Below are 20,758 nucleotides of genomic sequence, written 5' to 3' on the forward strand. Positions count from 1 at the left end.
GAGGAAATGGCTTTAGTTTTTCACCATTGAGTATAATGCTGGTTGTAGGTTTGTCATATACAACCTTTATTGTATTGAGTAATGTTCCATGGATTCCTAATTTTTCCAGAACCTTCATCATAAAGGGATGTTGGATCTTGTCAAATCACTTTTCTGCATCTATTGAGATAACCATGTGGTTCTGATCCTTGCTCTTGTTGATGTGATGAATAAGAAGGATGGCCAATAAACACATGAAGAAATGCTTAATGTCTCTAGCCATAAAAGAAATGCAAATCAAAACAACATTGAGATTCCACCTCACCCCAGTTAGAATGGCTATAATCAATAACAACAGATGCTGGAGGGGATGTGGACAGAAGGGAACCTTACCACTTTGTTGGTGGCTGTGTAAACTTGTACAACCACATTGGTAAGTAGTATGGAGGTTCCTCAAAAGACTCTACATTGAGCTCTCTTATGACCCAGCAATACCACTTTTGGACATTTACCCAAAGATCACAAACAAGACCAGACGAAAGCTACCAGCACAACTATGTTTATTGCAGCATTATTTACCATAGCTAAGATATGGAACCAACCCAGATGCCCCTCAGGAGATGAATGGATCAAGAAAATGCGGTTTATATACACAATGGAATTCTATGCCTCCGTTAGAAAGAATGACATTGCCCCATTTGTTAGGAAATGGAAAGACCTGGGAACAATTATATTAAGTGAAGTAAGCCAGGCCCAAAGAAACATAGGTCCCATGGTTTCCCTTATTTGCAATAACTAATATATGTCTGAGTCAAGCAGAAAAGGTCAGATAAGTTGATGTTAGGGGAATGAACCCCAAGATAAGTATTCAAATGTTTTTTTTTCTTTCATGCAATTGTTTCTAACATAGTTATAAGATGTTTTCTGTGTTGCTTTGTATAACCCCCATGGTATAACCCCTGCTTTCACTGTATTTGATGTAGATATAATTTGGGGAGGGGAAGGGAAAAAACAAATCATTTAAATAGGGATACAGGTGGACCCATTGCAACAATGAGATATACAAGTCGTTATGTCAAAAAACGAACTTTACAACTTTGGTGTGTGTGTGTGGGGAGGATCAGGTGCGGTAATGTGGGGAGAGTATGAGAAGGGATGGGAAGGGGAAACAAAGAGGAGGCAACAATGCTTGAAAAGAAATGAACTCGTTATCTTGCCCATGTAATTGTAACTCCTCTGTATGGTACTTTCACAATAAAAAATAAAAATAAAATATTGTAATAACTAGAAACAGTTTTAAATATATAAATTGCAAATGTTCTTAGAATGGACTAAAGGATCATTTTGTTAATAAAAGCCATAATTTATATTAAATAATAGCTCTAAATTTGAAAAGAACAAGCAGAGAAATAGAGGAAACCTCATCACTGGGCCAAAGAATCTTTATAAAAATATTCAAGGATATGAAAGAACACTTCTACAAAAAATTTCATGAGCATAAGGAACCTACTGAAATTGAATTGAATACAAAAAAACTAGATGAATTCCATGTAATACAAAGAAGTTTAATGAAAATACAGCTACAAATTTAAAGTAGATCAAAGAAAGCATGGAAAAACATCCTAATAAATTAAGGAAGTTTTGATGCAAGACTCGAGAGATTCAAAAACAGATTGAAATCAGACAAAATGATAAAACTAAAAGTGAAAACTCGACTAGCAGAAAAGGTGAGATGGAAGACAGTTTCTGGACTATAAGACAGAATAGCTACAAAAGAGAGAAAGGAAGTAATCATACAAAAATATCTAAGAATTATAAAAGAAGTTTACAAGTACTTTTTGACTTAATTTAGAGACCAAATTTGCAACTGAAAGGAACCTTCATTTTTCACAAGTGAAATAATAATTTCAGGAATCTGAAGTTGATCTTTTCAGGTCAAAATAATTTTGATTATTTATGGACAATCTAGGTTCATTATAAAATATTTAGTGGACAAAATACCATTGATACTTGGAAAACTCAAAAGTTAGAGGAAGAGAACCCCCCTCCCCAATAACAACATCACATGTGCATATAACTTTTGTCCTAGCAAAACTTTTATTAGCAAGCTTAAAGGAGAAGCCTTATAGATGGTACAAACAGTAAATTACAATCTATTTTTTATATCTTTTATGTATTAACGATGGTGAAAAATGCATGACAACTGTAAGACTGTGTTTCCACATGATACATAATTTATAGGCAAATTGAACTTCTCAGAGGGGATGGTAATTATTCTGTGACATTTTCAGGAGATATTTCCAAGACTTCAGCTAAGTACAGTAGCAACAGGTGATGCCTGTGGAATTATTACATCAGAGAGTATGTTCTGAGGTTAATTTTATATTGCTATGATTTAATGCCATATCTTCACATTTGTTTATAATTTTTTGAGTGGGAATGATAAAGGGTATACTCTCTGTGTATGTATTTAAATTTGAAATATATAACAAAGTATATGTGCTTTTCTAGAATACTTTTTTATTAATTGTCTTGTTCTTCTAATAAATGCAATTCATCTGGCAGTTTTATCAAATCTCTGAAAATCAATAGATCAGTGAATCTACATAATTTAAACTTGTCTTATTCAAGGGTAAAATTTTAAAATCTTTTCTAGCGTTTTATGTACACGTTTGCCTACACTTAATCTACAACTTAGATCTACAACATTAATATTGTCAGATAAGAAAAAATTCTATCTGAAGAAATACATATTTTCCACTGTGTTCTAAATTGATTTAGTAGAATTTAAATTGAGTATTTTTGCATTGTGTTTTTAAATATGTAGGTTCTACCATTCATATAAGGTTATAGGTTCTGTTCTCATATTTTATATGTCACTTAAAAGTAGCACTTTTATCAGTACTAAGATTGTTTTCAAGTGAATGACCAAGAGCAAAGAAGATCAACATCATCATTGTTAAAATATAATGAATTTAAATTTATGTTTTAAAAAGCTTCCATTTACCATTCTAGTGGTCATGAAAGAAAACATGAGACTTTCAAGTATTTTCTTTAAAGAAAATTAAAGCCACTGTTGTTTCTGCTTAAGTTTTATTTCTTAGAAATTTTAAACAATGGGTTTTTTTTCCCATAGCAAGTGTTCCCTTTGCAACTAAAGCATCTTCACATGAGTTATCACAGATTAAATTTATCATTCACGAGATTACTAAAAGCCAAAAAAACCTTTCTTACATCAGATTCATGGGGTATAAACTACTAAAATATTTAGTTATTTGCAAAAAAAAAATGACAAATGAGCCATCCAGGACTATTACAGGACTTGAAATGAAATGAGATGTTTTCCCAGAAGGCTGTTGGTGAGCTGCAGGAGGGAGAGAGGTATTAAAAGAAGGATGGAAAGTAGAAACACACCTCATTGGAATGGTTTGTTAAAATGCAAAAGATTGTTAATAATTCTTCTAACATTCTGACCTCATGAAGAAATTGAGTCTGTAAGATATTTTATTAACGTTTAGGATATCTTTCATAGTATTAATTTTTCCCCCTGAGAATCTTCCTAAGTTTTTTAAAACACCAACTGTCAGTCATTTATTGTGCTTAGGGGGTTTCTAATTCTTGATGTGGGCTAAATTGTATTCTTGGAGGCAGGAATACAGAATTTATAAACATACATCAGATTCAAACAAGAGTATCTAATCATTTGGGTGGCCATGGAAAAATGACTAAAACAAATATTAAAGTGTACATTTAAATTTTTAGGATTCATAGTGTGCATGGTTTTATGTGTAAAACATGTGTAACTAACTATGCCTGAGGCGAGGAAGAATGTGTAGACTTATTGATCATCATTATTTCTAAAAACATTTAATATTTAGACTATTCATGCTACTCTATATTAATCTCCTACTGTTACACTGTTTCCCATCAATTATTTTTGAAATTTGTTAAGAAATCTGGGACCTTTTATTTTCATTCTAATTCATTGCTCATACAATTTCCTCACCCGGAATTTACTTCCTTTTCACTTTCTACCTTGCTAAATTGGCCCTAGCATAAATGTCACTTCTTTAAAAAGCTTATACTTATTCACAAATTGAATGTCTCTCCTTTGATTGAATCCACTGTAATATTTTCTCATGTCATTTATCATGCTTTGCCTGACAAAGTCAGGCATATCATAAAGTCAGGAATGTTGTTTAAGCTTTGCTTTGTGTACCCATGGAGGGTTTGTAGAAATCATGCTAATTTCTACCAGAATTCATTAATTTTGTAATTTCCTTTTAGTTTTTGCATTTAAAATATAAGTGCATGGCAACTATATGTCAGCTTTGTAACTGAGTAGCCATGAATATGTCTGCATTTCAGTTTGCAATCATCTTCAAAGGCATCGTAGAAAGTACTATATGGTAAGCTTAACCTTGTATATGTATATTGTTTCAAGTGGAGAAAAGCAATGGATAAAAATAAGTTTGTGCATATCATAAAGTATGGGCTCACCAAAAAAAATACATACCCTCTGTGTCACATTTACCTAGTGAATTGATGTTTGGGAGATATTTATCCATCCTTTATGTACCAATTAGCCACACATCACTGGCAATAAGGGTAGTAGTAAGTATGCAAAGAACATTCTTTGTTTCCTCTTTTTACATTATAGCTTGAGGTGCACCATTACACTGATTGTCCCATCAAAATAAAGAACAATTTCTTGTTAATAACAAAATTAAATGATAATGATGGTGGCTCAAATGATGGCTGAACACAGGCTAATTCGGCAGAATCAACTCAAGAACAAGTAAAACACAGAAAGTGCAAATACAGTAATATATTTCTGTTATTGAATGCAATATAAGCAGATTAGTTTGCACACATTAAAACAATATCTGTCATAAAACTAATCTACAGTATTAAAATAATGCTTGCATTCTTAATTTTATTGGTTTTGTAATTGTTTTATTGAACTTAGAAGTAAGCACCTCATCTATTAGGCAACCAGAGGTCATCTTTCTTTATTAACTTTTTACACAGTACCTTTCTATGTAGTTCAGGCTGGACTCATATTCACTATATTGTAGCACAGTTAGCTTTGAACTCCTGATCCTCCCCTACCAGCCACTGATGTTCTGAGATAACATGCATTTGCCAACATGAATGGCTTAATTAGTAGAAAATATGGTTATTTCATTAAACAATTATTTATTGCCTATATGTACATACATATATGTGTGTATCTTTTATGTATACATATATGTGTGTATGTCATCTAATAACTAGGAATATGTTACTATACAAGCATAATGTAACTGGAAGCCTAATATGACTACATTATCAGTCAGTCTTTCTAGTGGAAAAAATGAAAGTCATTGCTCCCATGTAGGATTTTATTATATACTTACAATAATATTAGAATATAATCATCAATTTGCATATATTGTGTTAGTGGTTCATGATTATGAAGGAATATAAAATTATGAATAAGAATGAGGAGGCTGATGAACTATCAGTGTTCAATAAAGTGGTCACATGTGAATTCCCAGAGAATGTTTGAAGGAAATATGGGAGTTCCTGTGCAGACAACCATGGGAAAATAATTTCTAACGGAGAGAAATAGCAGGTATGATGATGCCTTAAACCACCTTTGGATGGGTGAGCAAGTTCATGTTGGAAAGAGCTCAAAAAGCACAAAGGCAAAAAATGAGGTTAGATGGAGGGGTCAAATCCTGAGCCAGACACAGAGAGTTCTGTAAATCACAGAAAGGCTTTAGGAAAATTTTCTGAGTCTACTGGGAATCACCAGGCAGATTGTAGCACATAAATGTGATCTGATTTATGTTTAACTAGGATTCTTCAGACTGTAATGTTTAGAATAGATCAAAAGATATTAAGTTAGGAACTATTCTCAGTAGGATGTAACAGAGACCTGAACCAGCATGGGTGCAAAAAGGACTGTAAGAATAGCTTGCCTTCTTGATATATTTTGAAAGTAAAGCCTCCAAGAGTTACTTATGGGCTAGATATGACGAACAGAAGAAGAATTAAGATGATATCATGTTTCCCCCCCACCTTCAACTTGAAATAGTGAAACAATACAGTTTTCTGAACTAAAATAGGAAAATATCCTCAAAGATCAGAATACAGAATGATATCTCAAGAAATCATTTTTGTAAGTGATAGGTTTAAGAATTATTATTATTATTATATGCAATGAAATGTCTTTTGCTGCAAATGTTTATGTTTTACTTTTTGTCCATACTAATACTCTGAAGAGCATAATTAAACCCACATGTATAACTATGTTAATTCTCCTATAAAACATTAATTGATTAGATAAATTAATAATTTGAATATTAGTAGTATACTTGCAGGAGACCTTGAAGTAAGGGAAACTAACATTTAAAGCTTAATATAATTATTTTCCACATATATAATTTTACATGTTACCTTCCTTATGAATCTATTATGAATTTCAAAAAGTGAAATTATTATAAAAAAGACATGAAGATTTTCAGAATTAAAAGAGATAATGGTTATTACATATATATATATATATTATATAATTGGTTAGTTTGCTTCATGGTTAGTAGTTATCTAAGAGAAATGTTACATCTGTTGCTCAGTCATTAATTGTTTTTCAAACCCAAGTTTTATAAATTTTTTTTATCTTCCACCATAACTTTATGGGATTTATCTGTTCTTACAGAATGCAAACCAGAGATGTACACAGATTTTAAACAAACATAAACATAATTATCTTTCATATTTACACTTACCCCAACATGCATATCTATCTACAGTGGTTGATGTTTTTTGTAAGACTTAGAACTCAAGATAGGACTGAGAAAAAGTATAGGGACAGAGTCTGTATTTTTGGTCACGGATCTAAAGATAGGTTCTTAGCATCTTATCGAGAAAAAGGATCTGTGAAAGAAAATTACTTCCTGACTTTGGAATCTTCCCTAGGGCTCACAAGGAAGTGGTGTGTTCTGCCACTAAGAGAAAGGGCTTAAGTAGGACTGTGGAAAGAGCATGCTCCCTTCCTCACAGGTGCTGGCCTACAAAGTGAGCACTGGAAAGTCATATGGATTTCCATCAGTGCCCCACTCTCCATAGTCACCTAATTAGCTCTCCACATCAATGGAATCCTCAATGCACTATTGATGGCTTGGTCTATATCCTGCTGTGGTTTCTCAGCATCCCATCAAATTAAAAATGTCAGCATGTTCTTTGAAGGTTCCTAGACAATGAAGTCAACCCAGAGACAAATAATGTACTCCACATAGAATTAAGACCGTGACACTGAAGAGTTCCATTGGTCCCGTAATACATTAGACTCACTCTAGTGAAAGTCACTTAACCTGGAATACCATTATTTGTGTGGACAGTAACAGATAACCAGAGAGAGAGAGATAGACAGCCAGACAGACAGGCAGACAGACAGATAGGTAGATAGACAGACACAGAGAGAGACAGAGAGAGACAGAGAGGGAAAGATTGCAGCAATCTTAAAAGTAAAGAGATCTGCTACCCAGGAATAGCTTCAGATTCTAGATTTATGAATCCAAAATTCATGTGTATTATTTTCAGCCATCATCATTACATGGTATCAATTCATTAGTAACTGGAAAAAATACTGCTTTATTTAACCCAAGTTTATGACACAAGATAGGATTATGATTGACTTAAAATCCTATTTCATAATTCATATTTATTTTACACTTAACAAATGTAGTACATGTTATAGAAAGCTTACTGTGTAAATCTAACTATGGTTCCTTTATAGGTTGGTCTATACAGTTCCGTTTAGCTTATTTGTAACTAAAACTTTTATCTCTGTTGAATATCCAGTTTTATCAGCAGAAACTTAAGTACCAGAAGGATTTCTTAGCCTTGCATAGCACTTTGTACTTAGTAAGAACTCAACATATTTGTTGAATAAATGACAAAAAGTCAATTATAGAGGATTTCGCTTGTAGACAAATAGAAGTGGTATTCTTTGCTTCTTTCCTTTTATAAAATATAAATATAACTCTTCATAAATATGTAGAAGAAATGAAGAGAGATTTTACAAAATGAGAAAAAATGGGGAGCAGACTGGAAAGGGGTGTTGGCCACAGAAGGAGGGACTTGAAGGTGAGTTCTTTTTGTTTCTGATTCGTATGACCCACAATGCGGGTAGAAAAATCCAGAAATCAAGCAAGGTGAAAGGGGCACAAAAAAAATATAAATGAAGGAAAAACATCACATTGTCCAAAATGAGATGGATTATTTACCTGACCTTTATAACTGTAACCCCTTTGTACATCACCTTTATAATAAAAAATAATAAATATCACAGTTTCTCTAGTTAAAGAGAGAAGAAAGAGGCAGCCCAAGATCACAAAACCTCTTAGACAAACAATGTTCTACACTCAACAAAATCCACAGGAAAAACAATAATGATCGTGTCCAACCCCGACCAGTAAGTACTGAGTAGGGGAGTTGGATCTCTACTCTTGCCAGGCTATAATGAGCACGGTAAAGTCCCTGCTGTTATGTGGTCAGAGAAAGCTAAGATGGCTGCTGGGAGGTGAATTCCCGCTGGGCAGTAATGAGCATGCTCTCGTGGTGTTTATGGACAGCTATGTGAAGCCTGGACATTCAATACACTTAATAGTAATGTTGAGGCCTCCCTCCATTTTTGGGTTGCAATCAGAGGAAGCCTAACGGACACTTAGTACTATTACTACCACTAGTAGTAATTAATCAGTCCTCAGAAGTAAAGTAATAAAGGAGGTTAGTTGGAGTAGAGATAAAAGTCTCTCTGAATGCCTGATCCAGATTAAGGTTAGTAGAGTTCTGGTGGAAGGCTTGTATTTGTACAGAAGAGCAGCACAAACACATAGGTCCTCTACCACTATTGTCTGGATTTCAAAGGAGGCTGAGAGGTTGATGTGGAATTCTCATACTTGATATGTTGAAGGCATTACCCTCCTTGCCTGCAGTATCTGAGTTGAAGGAAGACACATTCATATCAAGATTAAGACAGGATGCTGAGTATCATAACATAAATGCCAACATGTACAGGTATTGATTTTAAAATCTTGTAGAAAAACGGGATGATATCACCACGAATATACAGAGAACACCATCCAGTGTTTTGAAGACAAAGGTGATAACATTACCTGACAAAAAGTTTTAAGTCAGCCATTCAACAAAAATTTCAATATTCAACTTTGTACAATAATGAAACACATGAAAAAAAATAAGCTACACATAGTAATACCAGAAGGAAAATAAAGGGGACATTTTAGATCTTGAAAATATGAGAATTAAAGAAGTTCATTGAGTAGAATGGAGACCAGATGTAGAAAGATGAGGAATGAAATAATGAAATAAGGCAGAAAAATAGACCTTTGCTCAATCTAAACAACAGAGATAAGACTGAAAATAAAGCCAAACCAAATAAATGAACCGAGCCTCAAAATGTGAGGGCAGTGACGAAGATGTTCCTGGCGCTAAAATTCTGGAATTCAGAGAAGGTGTGGTTATGGAAGGAATGTTATTTTCACATTTTAAGGCAGTCAAGCACTTTGTACTGGGACCATAGAAAAAGTTCTTTGAGGGTATCTTGGGAATAACCCAGACCTCACTAATCTCAGACTCAAGGGTATAAAAGCATGAATTCCATTGTATGAAGAAGCAAAGCTAAGGGCAACTTGATTGTATCCGGCTGCCTAAAACATGTTGTCTATATTCAGTCACCCAGGGATCCAATCAGACTCCCACTACAACTGTGGTCAAAGAGGGTCTAGTTACTGCTCTCACTGGAACTAGAACTAGAGATCAACCATATGGGAATGCTTTTGCAAGCATGCAGAATGCAAGAGTTTCAGGATCCTGGAAGTTTCTATGTATGTTTCTAAAGAAACCCTTATAGAAAAGATGGTGTTTGACAGGGTTGTCTTTCTCTGAGATAATGAGAGCAAAGGAAAAAGTTGAAGCTGTAAAGGAGGCCATAGGATATTTGAAATGTTAAGAACATGGAATATATTGCAAGGAAAGGCAGGTGCAATGATCAGAGCCAGTCTGAGTGGATGCTCATGACATACAAAGCCAGCAGGGGCTTGGCTGTCCAGGCTCTTTGGCTATCATATCCCAGCTCCGGTGTCAAGAAGCTAGGCATGGAGCTTTGGCAATTATAGTTTTCACTGCTGAATTTCTTTCCTACACTGGTAAAAACCCTACCTTAGAGTTCTCTTATTCCTCCTTCTTGAAATGGTAATGACTCTATTATGTCATTGTATGTTTCAAGAATGTAACTTGTTTTCTAGATTCACAAGGCTCACCACGAAGAGTGAGCCTTTATTCTCAGGAGATATGTTAGACTTGGGTTTTGAGAAATTCTGGAGCTGTTCAGAATTTGGGAACTCTTAAACATAGACTCCACACATTGTGAACTGGATATGAACCTTTGAGGGTGTGGGGTGGAATGTGATATTTTGAATTGGAATGTCCTAAAAAATTGAATGTGTTGAAATCCCTAGTGGGAGGTGATAGAAATTTTAGTATGTGACAGATGTAGGTCCCTGGAGTGACCTATTTTTCTTCTTTCTTTCCTTCCTACCTACCTCCTCTCCCTTCTCGGCTTCCTGGCCACCATGAGATGATAAACTCTGATGTAGTACATCATAGTATCTGCACCAAGGCCCAGAGAGATTGTGTCAAGAACCAGGGACTAATCATTTCTGAATGTATGAGCAAATAATCCCCCTTTTAACCTTTAGGTTGATTTTTTTCATGGATTTTTGCCACAACATCAGAAGGCTGAATAACATGTTGTTTTATTGGCATGTAAGCCTAACATAAATGGAAGAATGTTTCCACATTGAATTAGATGAAGAATACAAAACTACATAATTACACTGTGTAACTAGACAGTTAAGCTAGTTCTGAGAAGGGAATTTAAACCATTGAATTCAGACAATAGAAAAGTAGAAACATTTCAAATCAATAATGTATGTGACCACCTGAAAAACAGAAAAAAGGGATCAAACCAAAAACAAAGAATATAGATCAAATGAAACATACAAATTATGAAATTTAATGGAGATAACCAAAGAAGAATCATATTATTTCAAAATATTAATAAAATTATGTAAAATGTAGCCAGATAGAAAAATAAAATGATAGAAGTTGCCAATGAACAATACTAAAATTAAATCAGAGAATATGACTAAATCCTCTACATATTTCACAGAGACAATAAGAAAGCACTACAATTAAACAGGAAAATGGGATAACATGAATGATAAAGAAATGTTTTTAAAAAATATACACAATTATAATATGTTCCATATAGCTTTAACATATCTTTTCAACTACCAAAGAAGATTAAATTCATAGCCAAATAAAATGAAAATAAAATTAATCCAGTATCCCAGATGATTGCATTCATGAGTCTTAAAAATATTTTATGAAGACTCCAGTTCCATACAATTTCTTCCAAAAATATGAAGAGATAAAAGCACTTAAATTTCATTATATCTATTATGCATCAACACTCAGGAAAATATAACATTAAAAATCTAGTGCCTAATGTGAATCTGATATATAAGGATACATTCATTAATACATTTGTAAGCTGCTTAACAAATCTTAATAAACATCCATTAATGTTTAAATTTATAAAAGTATATATTATAACCAAATAGACTTTCTCAGGGAGGCTTGTGTTTTTCAAAATTGAAAAATAATCAGAAGTGTAATCTACCATATCAACATTCTTTTTTTATTTCTTATTTTTTATTTTTATTGTGAGAATACCATACAGAGTAGTTAGAATTACAAGGGCAAGATAGCGAGTACATTTCTTATCAAGCATTGTTGCCTCCTCTTTGTTTCCCTTCCCATCCCTTCTTATCCTCCCCCTCCCCCCACCCAATCCTCCTCCCCCCCAAAAAAAGTTGTAAAGGTCGTTTTTCAACATAACGACTTGTACATCTTATTGTTACAATAGGTCCACCTGTATCCCTAGTTAAACAATTTGTTTTCGTCCTCACCCTCCACAAATTATACCAACATCAAATACGGTGAAAGCAGGGGTTATACTGTGGGGGAGGGACATACAAAGCAACAAAGAAATCATCTTATAAATATGTTAGAAACAATTGCATGAAAGGAAAAAAAAAACAAAAAAATCCATTTGAATACTTATCTTGGGGTTCATTCCCCTAACATCAACTTATCTGACCTTTTCTGCTTGACTCAGACATATACTAATTATTGCAAATAAGGGATTCTATGCCTCTATCAGAAAGAATGACATTGCCCTATTTGTTAGGAAATGGAAAGACTTGGAAAAAATTATATTAAGTGAAGTAAGCCAGGCCCAAAGAAACATAGGTCCCATGGTTTCCCTTATTTGCATATCAACATTCATAAGGCAAACATACCACATGATTAAGTGAATTGAGAGTAAAGTACTTGACAAACTTGATAAAACTATCAGAAAGGAATTTTGTCTTCTACAGAAAACTATAATTTCATATAAGAAAATATGATATTAAGTGGGAAATACTGAAAACTTATTCTTAAGGTCAGATGTAAGGCCGGAATGGACATTTCTAACCTCTCATTTCACATAGTACAGAAAGCTCCATAAAACACAACAAGGTCAGAAAAATATATTTGTAAAAATGAAAGATACAAGGCTGTCTTTATTTGAAAGTGGTATGATCATCTACAAGAAAAAGCCTAGAAAATTTACAACAAAATATCCCTTAGGGCTTATGAATAAGGGTAATAAATTCACAGAATATAAAATAAACATAATATCAATTCTGTTTTATTCTGTATATAAATTGACATATGGAAACAAAAAATGTAATGCCACATGTTTACACTCTGAAAACTAAATGAGTTGGTCTAAACATCAGAAAATTGACAAGTTCTTCTGTCAAAAACCATAAAATACTGATACAAAATAAAATACTATGAAAAATGGAGGGCTACTCACTGTCTTCATGTATTAAGAGAATAACACATCTAGGATGCCAGTTCTTCACTATGCTAAACATGTACAGTATACATTCTGTCATTATTACAGAAAACATTTTTTTTATTAATGGAGACAAAATCATTCTACAATTGAAATTGAAAGGGATAAAAACTAGAATAGATAGTCAAGTCTGAAAAAGTCAAATGTAGTTGTAGTATTGCTCCACAACTTGAAAGAAATTTTATGTAGCTACTACAACCAAGGCTGAATGGTAATGTCAGGTTAGCACATAGATTAATGAGACAATAAAAAACTAGAAATGAATCCATGCCGATATATCCTACTGACTTTGTCAAAGGTCTGATATCTGTTTAAAAAAGAAAATACAGACTTTTCAAAACAAATAGATGAGAAACATGAGGACAAGTAAAAACTCACAGCTTTGAAAAAATTCTTTTTTTATTTTTTACTTTTTATTATTTTTTTTATTGTGAAAATACTGTACAGAGGGGTTACAATTACATGGACAAGATAATGAGTATATTTCTTATCAAGCATTGTAGCCTTCTCCTTTGTTACCCCTTCCCATCCCTTCCCATCCTTCCCCCAGCCCCCCAGCCAAATCCTTCCCCCCTCAAAGTTGTAAAGTTCGTTTTAGACATAACGACTTGTACATCTCGTTGTTGCAATTGGTCCACCTGTATCCCTATTTAAACGATTTGTTTTTTCCCTTCCCCTCCACAAATTATGCCAACATCAAATACAAAAAGCAGGGGTTATACCGTGGGGGAGGGACATACAAAGCAACAAAGAAATCATCTTATAAATGTATTAGAAACAATTAAATGAAAGAAAAAAAAACACTTGAATACATATCTTAGGGTTCATTTTCCTAACATCAGCTTATCTGACCTTTTCTGCTTGACTCAGAAATATACTAGTTATTGCAAATAAGGTAAACCATTGACAAAATTCTTATGCCTTATGAAAAAAATAAATAAAAAGTACCCAAACTATAGAAAATAATGGGAAATCTATTGGGGCTAAGGCTAGATAAAAGCATCTTTACACACACAACAGAAACATTCAGAGAAGATAAAGAGTATATGCAGATGACCAATAAACACACTATTGCTAGGGAAATGCAAAGAATTAAAGTTAACAAAATGAAATAAACAAAGAAAATTGTTAAAAATCAAATGTTTACAAGCTTTCATAATAATTACAATGTTGTTAATATTGGTATTAGAGTCCAAATGACTTCTCAAATTTATCTTCCCTCTCATAGCTACATGTGTAGTAAGGAATTAATTTACCTTCTTATATTTCTATTAACATAATTATTGTTAAGTTAACTTAAAAATACCTGAAGGAATTTCTTGGAATATTGAGCATGCTAACGCCAGCAAAGTGCTTATAACTGTTCCCCAAATACAATTCTTACTGCAGAAATACTAGACATTATCAATATTAATATCAATGACAGGAGAAACGTAAATGGCTCTATCTGGCTAGAACGTTTGGCACTGACAAAAATGTAAAATGTAGGCATACAAATGAATACAATATGCATCAAGGAAATGCAAAATTAAACTCATTGGTCCCACCGATAACTCAAGCATGAGGGTGAACAAGGAGCAGTGGGCTTCAGATCCTGGCTTCATGATATTTACTGTTCTTGCTGTTTTCATCATTCTTTCCTAATCATGAACCCAAAACTCTGCCAATGCCTTTCCCCTCAGAGAAGGCTGATCCGAACCATATCCTCACCCACAAGTTCTTCACTATCATCCTATATTAATTTGTTGGAACACCCATTATGTTGTATCAGAAACTGTGTGGCTTATATGATAGTTACACTTCCATACATTAACTGCAAACAATCTGAAAAGTAAGTAGAGACCACAATCTCATTTATAACAGCATAGAAAGCAAAACATACTTAGAAATAACCAATGTGCCAAAGGATTTGTACACTGAGTGTTGCAAAACATTAAAGAAAGACTAAAGATGTACTTAAATAAAATGACATCTCTTCTTCATTAATTGTAAGTCTTAAAGTTACTAAAAATATTCATCATGCTTCAAGTAACCTACATAGCAAATTCAGTCTTTGTTGAAATTCCAACTTTCTTTTGCACAAGGGACTGTAGACAAGGATGTCAAGACTGAACTACTTTAAGAAAGTATAGTCTCTTTATCAAATAGTGCTGGGAATATTCAACACCTACATCTAGAATGATGAAGTTAGAACTTGCAAACCGATCATAAACAAAAATATCATCTCAAAGTGGATTATAAAGGTGGGACTACTAACATAAATCTCATGGAAGGAAAACATAAAGTAGAAAACCTTCATAACACTGATCTTGGCAATTATTTCTTGAGTAGCACAGACATAAAGCTAGGCACCAAAGTTTTTAAAAAATATATAAATAAGTCTATTATACATCTAAAAAGTTCTACACAGAGGAAGAATCAACGGTGACAGATGAAATGAGGAGAATGTTTTCAGTCATATTTCTGATGAATTCTTGAGACCCAAAATATATAACAAACTCATACAATTCAGTGGCACACAAAGAAATATCCCAACTTATTTGTGGACAAAGAGCTGGCAGAAATGTATCCTTAGAGAAAGTAAACAGTCACCTTAATACAAAAAGAAGTGTTCAACATTGCTAATGATGAAAATGCAAGTCAAAGCCTTATTGTGGAACGGCCTCCCAACTGTCTAGATAATCATTATTTAAAGGCTGCAAGCAAAATTAAAAGAGCAAATACTGGCAAGATTTGTGGAGAAATTTGGAACCATGTACACTATTAGTGGGAGTGTAAAATAGTATAACTCTACAGAAAACTGTATGGATTTTTCAAAAAAATTAAACTAGAACCATCATTTGATTCAACTACTAGATTTCTGGTAGTTTATCTAAAACAATTGAAATCAAAACCTTGGAGAGATACCTGTATTCCTATATTCATTGCAACATTATTCATAACAGTCAAGGGTAAATTGCAACTTAAATATCCATTGAAGTATGAATGGATACCTATTATGGAATATTATTCTACAAAAAAGAAAGCAATGATACAATTAACTACAACATAGATAAGTCCTAAAGACATTTTTAATATGAAATAAGCCAATGATAGAAGAATAAACATAAAGTCACTTATGTGAAGTATCTAAAATTATCCAGTTCACAGAGATCTCCAGAGATCTTTCCAGAGATCTAGGGGAGAAGGAAATGGTAACATGGTATTTGTTGATTATGTATTTTGTGTGTAAAATGTAAGTTCTATGTATAGAAAATTATGCTTAGAGTTGAAAAATGCCATATTATACAAATAGCCATTTGTAAGTGGGAGAAAAACGAGCTGAGTCGGCATTACCTTGTTACTATCTACATGTGAACAGAATGTTAAAAAATTTCAGCAGTCATGATCTGTCCTCTTTTATTTTCTTTTAATTCTCGTAGGTAATCCGAGTCCTGGGAAATGCTATAGTTAAAGATCCTAGTTCTTCTCAGGTCAGTTTTAGTTAGATGTTCTGAAGTTCCTAGAGACTAATTTGGGTTCCAATTCTTATGGGTTCTCACTTGTCTTTAGGCATTTAAATCTTGCTTTCATACATATATATATATGTGTGTGTATATATACACATCTGTCATATAAATGTATCTATGTATATAAATATATGTTACTGTGATTTCTATTGCCTATCATTGCAGAATGAGAAATAATGAAAAGAGTCTACTTATCTCCACAATTATATAATGTTTAATCCTCACAATACATTTCTTTATATTACTTACATTAGTTGAATTGAATGTTTTAAATTAAAGGTTAGCTGTACTTGCTGACAAGACAAACCAAATCTGAGATATTAGATGACAATATATATAAAATTTTACTGGCCATGTTGGCAGAGAAGAAAGATTAAAATAAAAAGGTTTTCACCACTAAAATTTTGCGAATCTACAATACCATCCCTGTGAATATTGTCTATCTGTGAATATTAGTTATATAATCTAATCAATCAGTTTTATTCTTTTAGATTTGTTGTGAATGGAGTTGTCATTCTTGCTAGAACTCTATCACCTGAGCTATACCTCTACACAATTTTGCTCCTGCTTTAATTTGAATTTTCCTGTTATATGTAGCTAAAGATATAATTGATGTAGGTACCAACTTTGATTACTAAAGGTAATTGCTAGAAGTCCTGATAATAATAATACTTAATAAGAAATGAGAAATCCTCAGAAGCATTCTCATGCACAATTATTTCTTCTAAAATATTAGCCAATTTCAACCAAAATAGATCTATTCCACTAGGGAAAATAATTTGTTTTTATCATCGCTTCTGCTTCATTAGGAGGAAAATGAGACATCCTGTCATTTCAGTGTTTTCCTTATTAGCTGCCTTCTAAGAACATTTGTGGGCAATTTAGTGGACATTTTGGTAACCTGATGTAATCAGGATCATTTTAGGGGTATTGATTCTTTCTTCCCTGTGCAAATCCCCTTTATTATTCTGTCTCCTTCATTGGATGGTTCCTGTATAAAGAAGAAAAATTTTGCCATGAGAGGCATGTAAAATATTAAATTCCTTATCATTTTTGTCAAAGGTCAGACTTTAATGAGATGGATTACTTCAAGGCCCAAAGCATATTTTTGCAGTGACTGTGTAACTGCAAAACCCTTAAAAAAAGAAACAGATGTTTTATGAGCTTTTTTGCAGATTTGAAATGACCAACAGACAAGTAGAAGGTTGAGTCCATGGAAGTGTTCATACGAGACCTCTTGAACCCATCATCATCTCATTTGTAAGATATAAAAATACAAAGTGAACTTCCTAAGGGAGAATGGTACTTTACATTATCTGTTATAATATATCATTATGGACAGAGATATGGGTTAATGTTGAGAGGCAATGAAAGATAATGTGAGAAAGATGGATTCGATTTGGCTTGGTGGTGCTTTGGCAAAGCTTTCAGGCTGATTCAATGACTATGCTATAAGAATCATTCTCAAATCAGATAGTGGTCCTGATAGATGCCCATGAGAAAGATAAGGTTAGACTGATTTCAACCACAGTCAAGGAGATTCTATTTATACACAAGTGAAAGAAGAAAAATGACACAACAGCCTGCATACAGGAAGGATCTAAGTTGGTGGTCTTTAAATTTATATTCTAGTTCTACTCTACTGAAGGCTCACTATCTTATATTTCATCTCCTGTAACTGGAGCCTGATTGCTGTTGTTGACTCAGGCCTTTTTCTTACTTACAAATACTCACAAATACTTACATCTGTGTCTAGCCATGGTGCTGACACTCAGGAAGTGAAGATCAGGAGAAAGACAGATGAAGGCCAGCCTGGACAAAAAATTGGTGAGACTCTGCCCCCATCCCAATCAATAAGCTGAACATTGTTGACAGACAGAACAATGCATAAGAATTAAGATTGCCTTTATATTTGTATTTTCTAAATGCTTACACACTCAAAATCCTTTATCATCGACTAAATGTCCATTTGAAATGGGTAGTTATGGGGTTCTAGAAAAAATTAAAGCATAAAATCAAGATTTATATCTGTCTTAGATGCTACCCTGACTATTGAAGAGTTAGTGACTTAGAGGATTTAGTGACAGCAAGATATTTATGAAAACCCAAAATGAAGAATTTTCCCATGAAGTTATATAGCTTTTCTCCATCCAAAAATCTGAGTATCTTGCAGTATCAAGCCTCTATCCTGATACAGGTACAAATTCCAAAGCTCATCAGTTGATAGATTATGTAACAATCATTTTCTTGTTTGCTTGAATTTGTGCACACACACATACAACACACATGTACACACGTGTACATCCAAACTACATCACTGGATTCTATTTTTGTTTGGTGTTTTCATTTTAGAATTTGTTTATAATTCTAGACAAGTTCCAGGTCTCAGGCGTTCTAGGAAAGTACCCAGTTGAGGAGTGAAAAAAAACCTTTCCATGATAGAATTTGGAAATGTTCTTCGGTCACTTTTTATTTCAAAAGATGACAACTATTGAGTGTAATTATTATGGCTTAGGGCTCTCTTACTACGTTAAGTGTTGTATGAAATGCTTAAATGATGTAGGTGAACAAATAGGGATAACCCAGAACAAAATTGCAACTTTTTTTTTTTTTTTGTCAGTTGTGGGGCTTGAACTCTGGGCCTGGGCGCTGTCCCTCAGCTCTTCAGCTCAAGGCGAGCGCTCTACCACTTGAGCTACAGCACCACTTCAAAATTGCAACTTTTCATAACTTGTGATGGTGCTTTATGACTCATTTTTGGATTGTTCGAAAACTGATGCTTCTGATTAGTGACTTTATTGACAATAACAAAGTTATATATGTTTTATGGAAACAAATTAACAAGAACTATGCAGATTTTATGGAAATGGAATTGATTTCACTGCTGCATTCAAAATTCGGAGGCATAGTTACAAAACTCCTTTGGAAGAAAAATATTGTGTGTATGTGTGTGTGTGTGTGTGTGTGTGTGTGTGTGTGTGTGTGTGTGTAACATATGTGCAAATTTGCTTTATTTTCATTTTGTATAGGTGTATTAAGTTAGTGTAGGAGACCAGTTATAATATCCCTTCAAGTGCTTTTATATAGGATTAACAATGAGTTCATTTTCTTTTTTTATTGTGAAAATACCGTACAGAGGGGTTACAATTACACGGGCAAGATAATCAGTACATTTCTTATCAAGCATTGTAGCCTCCTCCTTTGTTTTCCCTTCCCATCCCTTCCCATCCTCACCTCCGCCCCCTCCATCCCCTCTACCTCTCCCCCCACTACCAAAGTTGTAATATTCGTTTTCAACATAACAACTTGTACATCTCATTGTTGCAATGGGTCCACCTGTATCCCTATTTAAACGCTCCGTTTTCTTTTAGAACAATCATAGAAATACTAGACTTTCAGATGAGAAATTTCTTGATTATATCCCATACCTATTTTGGAGTGGTGAAAACTTGCTGTTAAAGCAAATTATTTGAAGGCTTTTGGTTGAGAATTTAATTTACAGAATATTGTGCAGTTTTTCTACTTGTGGCCCTCACCCAGCTGATTTAACAGTAAATTTTAAAGTAATATACTACAGGGAAATCTTCCTTTCCCAGTCCTCGTAGAAAAATGTTGGCAAATTATGGGTTGCTGTTGAGATTTTTGTTGTTGTTGTTGTTGTGTTCCTTTGGGGTATAGCATGACATGTTAGAATAATGTATATGATGGTTTTTTGGAGGGCATTTTATTTTCTAGAGTGTAGCTTTTTAAAAAATACCTTGGGTATTAGGTTGTCTATATTTATAAATGTGGTATTTCCATGGGCATTTTTACTCTAAGGAGTGCAAAATTCTTCTATTGTGAGTGAACTGAATTAGCTATACCGTAGCTGGTAAGGATAAAATAGTGAAAGATAATATTTACATTTCAGTTCTGTTTACTTTAATCCAACACTGGTTTTCTGATATATACAGGACAAAGTAGATACCTCACACTTGCAAACTGTTTTTTATCCCTTGATGGAGAAAATTTGGCTCACTTTTCAAGGGAACGTCCATTTTATTATTCTTATTCAGGATGACTGACTGTGTGGTCTTGGTTATTTCAGAATTCATTTCAGCCACACTCAAAGGTACAGTTAATGGGTTATGTTGGGATATGACCTGAGAAAGACATGCAGATTGGCAGAATATAATTATCTATTGGAAACTGACACAGGATACTTGCTGTTCACACATTCGGATGGGGCAGG

The sequence above is a fragment of the Dipodomys merriami genome, unplaced genomic scaffold (assembly GCF_024711535.1).
Source record: "Dipodomys merriami isolate MVZ:Mamm:240054 unplaced genomic scaffold, mDipMer1.0.p SCAF_9, whole genome shotgun sequence".
Lineage (NCBI taxonomy): Eukaryota > Metazoa > Chordata > Mammalia > Rodentia > Heteromyidae > Dipodomys > Dipodomys merriami.